Raw genomic sequence first — 10,107 nt, forward strand, 5'->3', positions numbered from 1 at the left:
CACATCCGAAGTGATAATGGTGGAGAATTCAAAAACCAACAGTTTGTTGAATTCTGTGAAGCCAGCGGCATTGACCATAATTTTTCTGCTCCCAGAACGCCCCAACAAAATGGGGTTGTTGAAAGGAAGAACAGAACCTTGGTTGAAATAGCCAGGACAATGCTGAGTGAGCATAGGCTTCCAAAGTACTTTTGGGGAGAAGCTGTCAACACAGTATGCTATATTCTTAATAGGGCTCTTGTTAGACCTATACTAAAGAAAACTCCTTACGAACTTTGGAAAGGACGAAAGCCCAATATTGGATACTTTCGTGCCTTTGGCTGTAAATGTTTTATTTTGAATACCAAAGATAGCTTAGCTAAGTTTGACTCAAAAGCTGATGAAGCTATCTTTTTAGGCTACTCAACAAACAGCAAAGCATACAGAGTTTTCAATAAACGAACTCAAGTTTTAGAAGAGTCAGTACATGTAGAGTTCGACGAAACTAACCCTGTAGGAAGATATCAGCCGCTGACCGAGGATGATCCACACTCAGTACCCGCTGATCAAGATACAGCCGCTGAGTCATTCCCTCAAGGGCTGACCAAAGGTAAAAGTGAACCTCAAATTGTTTTCACTGACCAGTCTACACCTGCAGAGATTGTTGAAACACAGACAGCACAAGACATCAATCTACCAAAGGAGATAAGGATACCAAGAGGACACTCAGAGAGTGCTATTCTTGATGCCGCTGAGAATACCCTGATGACAAGAAATCAACTCAGGAGATACCTCAGCAACGTAGCCTTCGTCTCAGTTCAGGAACCAAAGAACTTCGCTGATGCTGAGCACGATGAATTCTGGATGAGCGCAATGCAAGAGGAACTTGATCAATTCAGAAGAAACGATGTATGGGAGTTAGTGCCACATCCAATGAGTCAGAAGACCATTGGAACAAGATGGGTCTTCCGCAACAAGCTGGATGAACAAGGAAATGTAGTCAGGAACAAAGCAAGACTTGTAGCTCAGGGCTACAGTCAGCAAGAAGGTATTGACTACGGTGAGACTTTTGCCCCAGTGGCAAGGCTAGAGGCTATTAGAATTTTATGCGCTTATGCAAGTTATATGAACTTTAAACTGTTTCAAATGGATGTTAAGAGTGCATTCCTTAATGGAGTTATAAACGAGGAAGTTTATGTTAATCAGCCTCCAGGGTTTGAGGATCCTAAATTCCCAAACCACATTTATAAACTCAAAAAGGCTCTGTACGGCCTCAAGCAAGCACCACGTGCTTGGTATGAGAGGCTGACCAGTTTCCTGCTGACTAGAAATTATGTCAGAGGCAAAGCTGATACAACCTTATTCATTAAGAGAAAGGGTAAAGACACCCTGCTGGCTCAAATATATGTTGATGATATTATTTTCGGTGCTACTAATGAGTCAATATGCAAGGAATTTAGCAAGCAAATGCAGACTGAGTTTGAAATGTCAATGATGGGAGAACTCAACTTCTTCCTTGGACTTCAAATCAAACAAGGGAAAAATGGCATCTTCATCAGACAAGCTAAATATGGCAAGGAGATATTGAAGAAATATGATCTTGAAAATTGCAAGCCAATATCTACTCCTATGGGCACTGAAACTGTCCTTTGTGCTGACGAGAATGGTAAGTCGGTAGACAGCAAATTGTATCGAGGTATGATAGGCTCTCTACTTTACTTAACAGCGAGTAGACCGGACATTCAGTTCTTAGTATGCTACTGTGCTAGATATCAATCTAACCCTAAGGAATCTCATTATATAGCTGTAAAAAGAATCATTAGATATTTGCAAAGCTCAGTGAACACAGGTTTATGGTATCCCAACACGCATGATTTCACACTCGTTGGATACACTGACGCTGACTATGGATGAGACAAGCTTGAACGAAAAAGCACCTCTGGAGGATGCCACTTCTTAGGGAGCTGTCTTGTATCCTGGTTCAGCAAGAAGCAGGCGTCAGTAGCCTTGTCTACCACTGAAGCTGAGTACATTGCTGCTGGACACTATGTTGCTCAAGTCCTATGGATTAAGCAACAGCTTGAAGACTATGGTGTTCAAACTAAGACAATTGAGGTCAAATGTGACAACAAAAGTGCAATTGATATATCAAAGAACCCAATTCAGCACAGCAGGATGAAGCATGTCAGCATCAGACATCACTTCATTAGAGACCATGTACTCAAGGGTGAGATCAAGCTGACCTATGTCCCAACGGATGAGCAGCTTACGGATATCTTCACGAAGCCACTGGCTCGTGAGCAGTTCAGCATACTGAGAGAAGCCATTGGTATGTTCAATCCTCTTCAGTAAATTCCAGTTCTAAATATAAATTCATGCTGAGTGAGTTACCATGCTGAATGATGTATGCTATTATTTGCTGAGTGAATAGATGTATGCTGAGTGTTTAATGCTAAATGAATGAATATCACATACTGAGCAAATATGCGCACTGAGTAGTTATCTCAAACTGAGCAACCAATTACTTAAATCATCCGTTTGTATAAAACTGACCACTCAGAATATAGAACGATTAGGATTCTCACACTGAGTAAATTGATCCGTTGCATTGAATGCAAAAGCACGCGTATAGCCACCTAGGATGACGTATGCGATGAATGTGTCATAAATGCCAGGATTCTTATCGGTTGAATATCCCAAGGGCAAAACTGACACATGGATTCGATAAGATCCATCTCTCACCTCTATAAATAATGGGCAAATCCCAATTTTTATCTCTTTACGCTTACATAATTCTCTGGCATAAATATTTTCTCTCTCAAAATCTTCAAATCCTTCAAATCTTCTCTGCGAAAATGACGAACGACTCTGTAAACATCTCCGATGCCGGTCACTAACCTGCTGGAAACCCTAAGTCTCCTACCCAGCATGATCAAACCAAAACTACCACACCGAGCAAGAAAACCCAAACTGAGCAAGGTACCTCCTCCAAGGGAAAGAAACCTAAGCAACGAACATATACCAGGGTCTATGAAAACGTCAGGGAATACAAGATTGACTACTCAAGGTGGTTCTCGAAAGAATTTGTGGAAAGAGAGCAACCATTATGTGAGTGGATTTCAAAGAATGGCTGGACCGAGCTGTTCTCAATAAGCTACAATACCTACCCTGACTTGGTAAGGGAGTTCTACCACAACCTGCGTGTCGCTGATGACAACCAGGACCACTTAGTCACCAAGGTGAAGGACAAAACCATCTTCATCAATCCCACCTACCTAGCCAGCCTTCTGAAACTCAAGAATGAAGGAGCCATTCTTAGGAAGTCTGGAGATCAGGACATCACTGGGTATTCCACTACGTTCTGCAAACCTACTGGCCATGCTGGAGAAATTTCTAGTACTTCAATGGGCCAACACCAAAAGATGGCACACTACATGCTGATCAATTACATCTACCCGAAGATAAATTGCACCAGCTCAGCGACAAACTTTGAGCAATGCTTCATATGGCATATGCTGACCTACAAGCCTATCAACATGCTAGTATTCGTGATAGCCGGTTTTCAAAGGAGCACTGGAACTCTAAGGCTGGGCTCACTCATCACCAAAATCATCTTGGACCACCGAGTGGACCTATCCAAGGAAACCAAGGGCCGAGGATCAGAAATAACTGTTGCTGCTCTGTTCGCCCTAAAGTTTGATCAGCCAATCAAGAAAGCAAAAGGTGCTGCTGACCCAAACGCTGAGGGGACGGTAATCAAAAAGGGCAAAATAACTAAGACCCCTGCTGACAGGAAGAGGAAAGCTTTGCAAAGCACCTCTAAGGAAGCTGTTCCCGCTCCTAAGAAGATAAAGATTGTGTCTAAAAGAACGACTGCATAAGCTGAGCCCAAGTCAGCTGAGAAAAGACCTAGGCAAGATGAGCCTGAGGCAAATGAAAGGGAAAACATTGATGAAGAACCTCTGAGTAAGAAGCAGAAGAACTCTTCGGAGTTGAGTCTAATCGATGCCATTCCTGCTGGCTTCTTTGTTCCCAACGACTCTCACTATGCTCAGAGTCAAAGTATTGCCGCTGAGCAACAGAACGATGAAGTTGAACTGGATGATCAGTTCATTGAACAGTTGGAGAAGAATTAGATGAGGAAGATCAAGATGATGAGCAAGAAGAAGAAGGAGAAGAGAGTGGTCAGGATGACACTGAGGAGACAGCAAGTGAAGAAGATGCTGAGCCAACTCACACTGAGTTGACTACAGAAGAAGGTGCTGAGCAAACAGAACAGCAGGATGCTGATGAAGGAGAAAATTCTCCATCTCATTCAATTCACGCTGATCCCACTCCTCCAAGGACCCAGGGAACAAGAAGAAGACTTATCAAGGCACATACAACAACAGTACTTGACTTCATGGATGATCTAACGCAGAAAAGACCAACCACTGATCCATCGAATATCAAGCTTAAATTCTTCAGAAAACCTTCTACGACTCTGCTAGAGGAAACTGAAAAGCAAGCCTCTGTTGCATAAAGGTTTGGAACTCTTTTCTTATCTGAATCTTAAGGACAGGACCCTAGGGCTAGCATGTCTCATGTCAGCATGGAGGATATCAATGAGGCCTGCAGGCGGCCTGTCACACTCGTGAAGACCTAAAGAAGAAGTTCCTGCGAAGTTCGTCAACCAATCTGCTGCTTTATTGCCCTCCCTGTTAATGTGAGCAACACGAGCATCCCAATCCTGTTTTAACAGGTTCTGACAAGTCTCAATTAGCCAGTAGTGCCGATGATTTCCCGATTTAGATGACCTTATATACTTGACCACCACAAGTGCATCCACTTCAAAAATCACCCTTCGGAAACCCATTTTCCATGCCAGAGTAAGGCCATAAAATAAACCCCAAAGCTCAGCCAGGATGGCTGTACTTATCCCTAAATTACAAGTGAAACCTCTTACCCAATTTCTGTTGGTATCCTGTGTTGAAATACCTTTCCACATGATTTTGATTTGACAAAATTATTTGAGTATATGTTTGAAAATATTCTAAAACACACTAAGTTTAAATGCTTTAATTTATTACACTAATGTGTTTGTTCAATGTTGAGTTAAATTATTTATAAGACATAAAGACTAAAAGGCTAAAGGCCCAAAGGAAAGTCAAAGGCCCAAGACAATAATCTGATTGGCCAACGGCACTGAGCGTGTACTGAGTGACAACGACATCAAGCTGTTTTCCTCCAACGGTTATTTCGAAATTTGAAATAACCGATACCTCAAGTGTCACTATAAATAGGCCTCTCAGTTGCTTCATTCGATGCAGATCTTCAACAAGCCATTACGCTGACCAAATTTCTACTTGAAGAATCTGTGTGAAAAAGCAAAGCAAATACTTACACCAATTTCCATATTACTGTGTAAAAGTCTAGAGTGATTATCCAATCATCTAAAGTGTCTTAGCAATTGTTATTTAGGACAAACTTATTATCATTTCTAGAATTAGAAAGGAGAGGCTGAGTACTCGGTTATAGTACTCAGCAATAGAATAGGAGTGAGTAGAGGTATAGAGGAAGGTACTCTTGTTATACTCAGCTTCTTGTTGTAAAAGGTTTGATGCTCTACCGTTAAAGAGCTCAGTAGAGAATTCGAAAGCTCGGAACGTGTTCCGCGGACAGGACGTAGGCGTAGAGGCCGAACCTGGATAAATCTGCTGAGTAACATCGTTCTAACCTTAAACTCCTTTAATATATATATTGCTTGCTTAAACAAAACCGACCAAGTAAAGAGGTCACGCTGATTTGTGTGCATTGAGTATCTGAGTTCAGGAATAGACTCAAGTGCTATCTCCTGACTCAAAGAAAGAAGCTGACTTAGTCACCAGTTGACTAAGCTAGTGTCTTACTTCACTCAGCGCGCTGTGTAATTCTCTTTCAAAGAAAAAGAAGTCAGCCTCAACGTACTAAAATTTTAAATAGTTCCTATCCCCCCCCTTGGAACTAACTTGTCACGTTATAAGGGACCAACATCCCGGATCAAACCTCCATATGCCGCCGCCCTGGGGTTTCCTTTGCTAGCCCCGTCACTATTTACCTTAACCCAATGTTCCTCCTGGAGCTCTCCAAAGCACCATGCGGTCCTATCGAAAGTGGCAGTTCATACTACCGCGATTAGTCATTAAAGTCGACCTACGCAAACAACGATCCATCTCTCGGGCCTGATAGCTGATAAAGTCTCTCTTGTCCGCCATTTCTGGTTTTGAAGGATCAAAGATCCTCTCGTTTCTCCACCTCCAAATCCACCAACACCCAATCGTGAAGATCGAGCTCCACTGCAAGTTCTGCCATTTCTGATTGCTTCGGATGTTGAAATCGATCCAATCCCTCAATGACCCCTCGAAAAATAGATGCTGCAGAGCATGGGGGATAAAGAAATTCCAAATTTGACTCGCCTCGGTGCAGTCCCTTAAAATATGCAGGTTTGTTTCTGATTTTTTGCAAACCTTGCACTCATCCGTATCACACAGGTGTCTTCTGAACCGTCTTTCATTTGACAGCGTTGCATCATGCAAGATAGTCCAAATAAAGTATCGGATCCTCTCGGTTACCTCCAGCCCCCAAATTAGATGCCAGTTCTGATTATTGCTCCCCTAGCCCGTGGTCTCCACTTCCCCCATCTGCAGCCTATACGCTGTCTGCACAGAGAAATTGCCAGACTGTGCTAAACTCCAAGACCAGCCATCTTTCTCTCCATTCTCTGGAAACAAAACATAGGCTGTGAGTTGGAAAAGCGCACGAGCAGGAAGTGTTGGAAATTAGGCTAAGGTATAGTAGCGGAAATATAAAATTTTAACCTATTTCCATTTAACCACAAGATCCGTTAACCGTTATTTCATATAAAGAAGGATAAGAAGACATACCTTTTCGAAGTTCTATCTACCGTTGCAAACGAAGTGCCCACAACTTCAAAAGAGATAGAAACTTTCTACCAATCTGCCCCTATCCGAAACAGATCTTCCAGACCTCCGAACGACAATCCCTTCAGTGGAAACGTGGAAGAATATGTCTAGAAGCTCCTGTCCAAAAATCGCGACGATCCGACGGTTCAATCTCCGGGAATCCGCGAAATCGTGAACTGACCTGATGTAGGAGTAGTAAAACGAATTTCTCCCTTTTGTTTGTTTTTCTTCTTCGAGTTCCCAAACACGAAATAAAACACGGAAAGATTAATTTTGAATCAACCATTGAATAGCAACCAAATTAGATTGCCTCTAATTAATCAACACAAGATCAAAGATAAAAGAAATAGATGAAATCAATTGATCGGAAGGAAGCCGTAGAGAAATCTCATCCTCGAACTAGGGGTGTCGAGTTTTTCCCTCTCTCTCACTATAGGGATTTCGAAAATCTTAGTTAGGGGAATAACTTGTAGATTTCGAAAATCTCAAGGGGGAGGAGTATTTATAATCTCTTGTATCTAATCCCTAGTTAGATAGAATTAGGTTACTAAAAAAGAATTCCATTCGGAATAGAATTCCTAATTATTATCTTACTATATATCTAATATATTAAGGATAATAATAATAACCTTATTGGATAATAATAGGAGTATAATAATCTAATTAAAACTCCTAACTTATTTATCTCTTAATTAATTTAATTCATAATCCTAATCTAATTAGGATTTAACAAAATCAATTTAATTATTCATGTATTTAGCTACATGAATTTCGACCCCCTTGGTCCATGGGCCTTATTGGGCTCAATTGGGCTTCCATCAATTAATTAACATCTATCTCTCTTTTAGGTTCCAAGTCTTATGTGTGACCCATTAGGTTCTTATTGCTTATAGCCGTATGCAACGTTATTAAATTAATTTTCAAAGAATTATATTTAATCTTTGCATAACGGAATGATGTACAGAGTATGTGATTAGCAAGTCCGTAATCATTCCCCCAGAGCTATAAGAAGACAGGTTGATTCTGTCGTTAACCTTTCCGTATTAGTTACAGTATAATTCGATCCTTTATCAACTACATCCTTGAACTGAATCTTATGACTATGGGTGATGTCAAGTCACATATAGCGAGACGTTCGTTTTACTTGTACAGGCCGAGTCAACTCAAATAGATAGGTTAAGTGAAATCTGTATTTCAAGTCTTAAGCTATCACCTTGCAAGGATTTAGAGTCGAGTCTTCCACAAGCGATCCATGGATGTATCTCCCATTTATCGGGAGTGATAAATGCTCAATCCAATATATAACGATCCCGCAATCACTTCCTGTGATACCCAACGTCTACTGTTCACACCCCAGAGTCATCTCTGTTAAGGATTGTGTTACATCAGAGTCAAAGCGTCACATTCCGTAATCCATAATACCAATTAATATTCCTTTGAGTCCGAGGATTAGTTATACCTATTAATACCAATGAGATGAACATGTGACAAGGATGAATCTACCCATCCTGTTATCTCAAATCGGATCCCCAATCCTAATGAACAACTTTTCATCGGATCTATGTAACTGTCCAGATATCTGTATATATGAAGCTTGTGAGATCAGCTTTCTATCGGACAGAAGACATTATTACATACAAGTCTCAACAGTGATATGTCAATCCTAAACATATCACTTGACTTGGGGCGGTTTTAAGTTTATTAGTTTATTATAAAGTTTTGTCTCACTTCATGCTTGTATGAACACTTTATAATCACTTTAAACAAACTTACGGATTTCCTTTTATTAGACTTTATTTAGTGCTTAAAAGGGATTGCCTTTATATAGTTATAAAACATATATCTCATTAAAACAAATGATATAAAGAACAATTCATTTACATTAAGTTTGTATCCTAGAACAATTGTCTATAGGACACTAAACCCCAACATACTCCCACTTGGACTAAAGCCAATTGTTTCTAAAACTTATCCCAGTAGAAGTTAAATGACGATCATGTACTTTCTGGGTTAAAGGCTTTGTCAACGGATCTGCAACGTTGTCCTCTGTAGGTACTCTTTCTATTCTCACATCTCCTCTAGCCACAATCTCTCTAATGATGTGGTATCGCTTAAGGTAATGCTTGGACGCATTATGAGACCGTGGTTCCTTTGCTTGCGCAATGGCTCCATTGTTATCACAATACAGTGTAATGGGATTCACAATGTCAGGCACCACACCAAGTTCTGTAATGAACTTTCTTATCCAAACCGCTTCCTTTGCTGCTTCTGCAGCTGCGATATACTCTGACTCGGTCGTAGAGAAAGCTACGCTTCCCTGCTTGGAACTCTTCCAACTGACCGCGCCCCATTCAAGATAAACAGGTATCCTGATTGGGATTTAAAATCATTCTCATCTGTGAGATGACTTACGTCTGAAAATCCTTCTATTTTTAGATCACCTTCTCCATACACTAGGAACATATCTTTAATTCTTCTCAAGTACTTAAGAATGTTCTTGACGGCAATCCAATGCTCGTCTCCCGGATTCCCTTGGTAACGACTCGTTACAGATAACGCGAATGCTACGTCAGGTCTAGTGCATAACATAGCATACATAATCGAACCGATTGCGCTGGCGTACGGGACTACAGCCATGCGTCTTTTGTCATCATCGGTTTTAGGACATTGATGATTGTTTAACTTTATTCCATGTAGCATGGGTAAGTTACCTCGTTTCGATTCAAGCATGCTAAATCGATTTAGCACCTTTTCAATGTATGTAGCCTGTGAAAGACCAAGCAGTCTTCTCGATCTATCTATGTAGATCTTTATGCCAAGTATATAAGCTGCTTCACCAAGGTCTTTCATTGAGAAGTTACCAGATAACCATACTTTCACTGACTGTAAGAGAGCAATGTCATTTCCCATTAATAATATATCGTCCACATATAGTATGAGAAATGCTATAGAGCTCCCACTTGCTTTCTTATAAATGCAAGCTTCTTCGCAATTTTGTTCGAAACCAAATTGTTTTATGGTTTCGTCAAAACGCTTATTTCAGCTTCTTGATGCTTGCTTGAGTCCATAAATGGATCTCTGAAGTTTGCAAACTTTATTTGCATCCTTTGATATGAAACCTTCAGGCTGCATCATATATACATCCTCAAGCAGGTTTCCGTTTAGGAAAGCTGTTTTCACATCCATT

Source organism: Euphorbia lathyris, chromosome 2 (genome assembly GCF_963576675.1).
Source record: "Euphorbia lathyris chromosome 2, ddEupLath1.1, whole genome shotgun sequence".
In the NCBI taxonomy this organism is placed as follows: domain Eukaryota; kingdom Viridiplantae; phylum Streptophyta; class Magnoliopsida; order Malpighiales; family Euphorbiaceae; genus Euphorbia; species Euphorbia lathyris.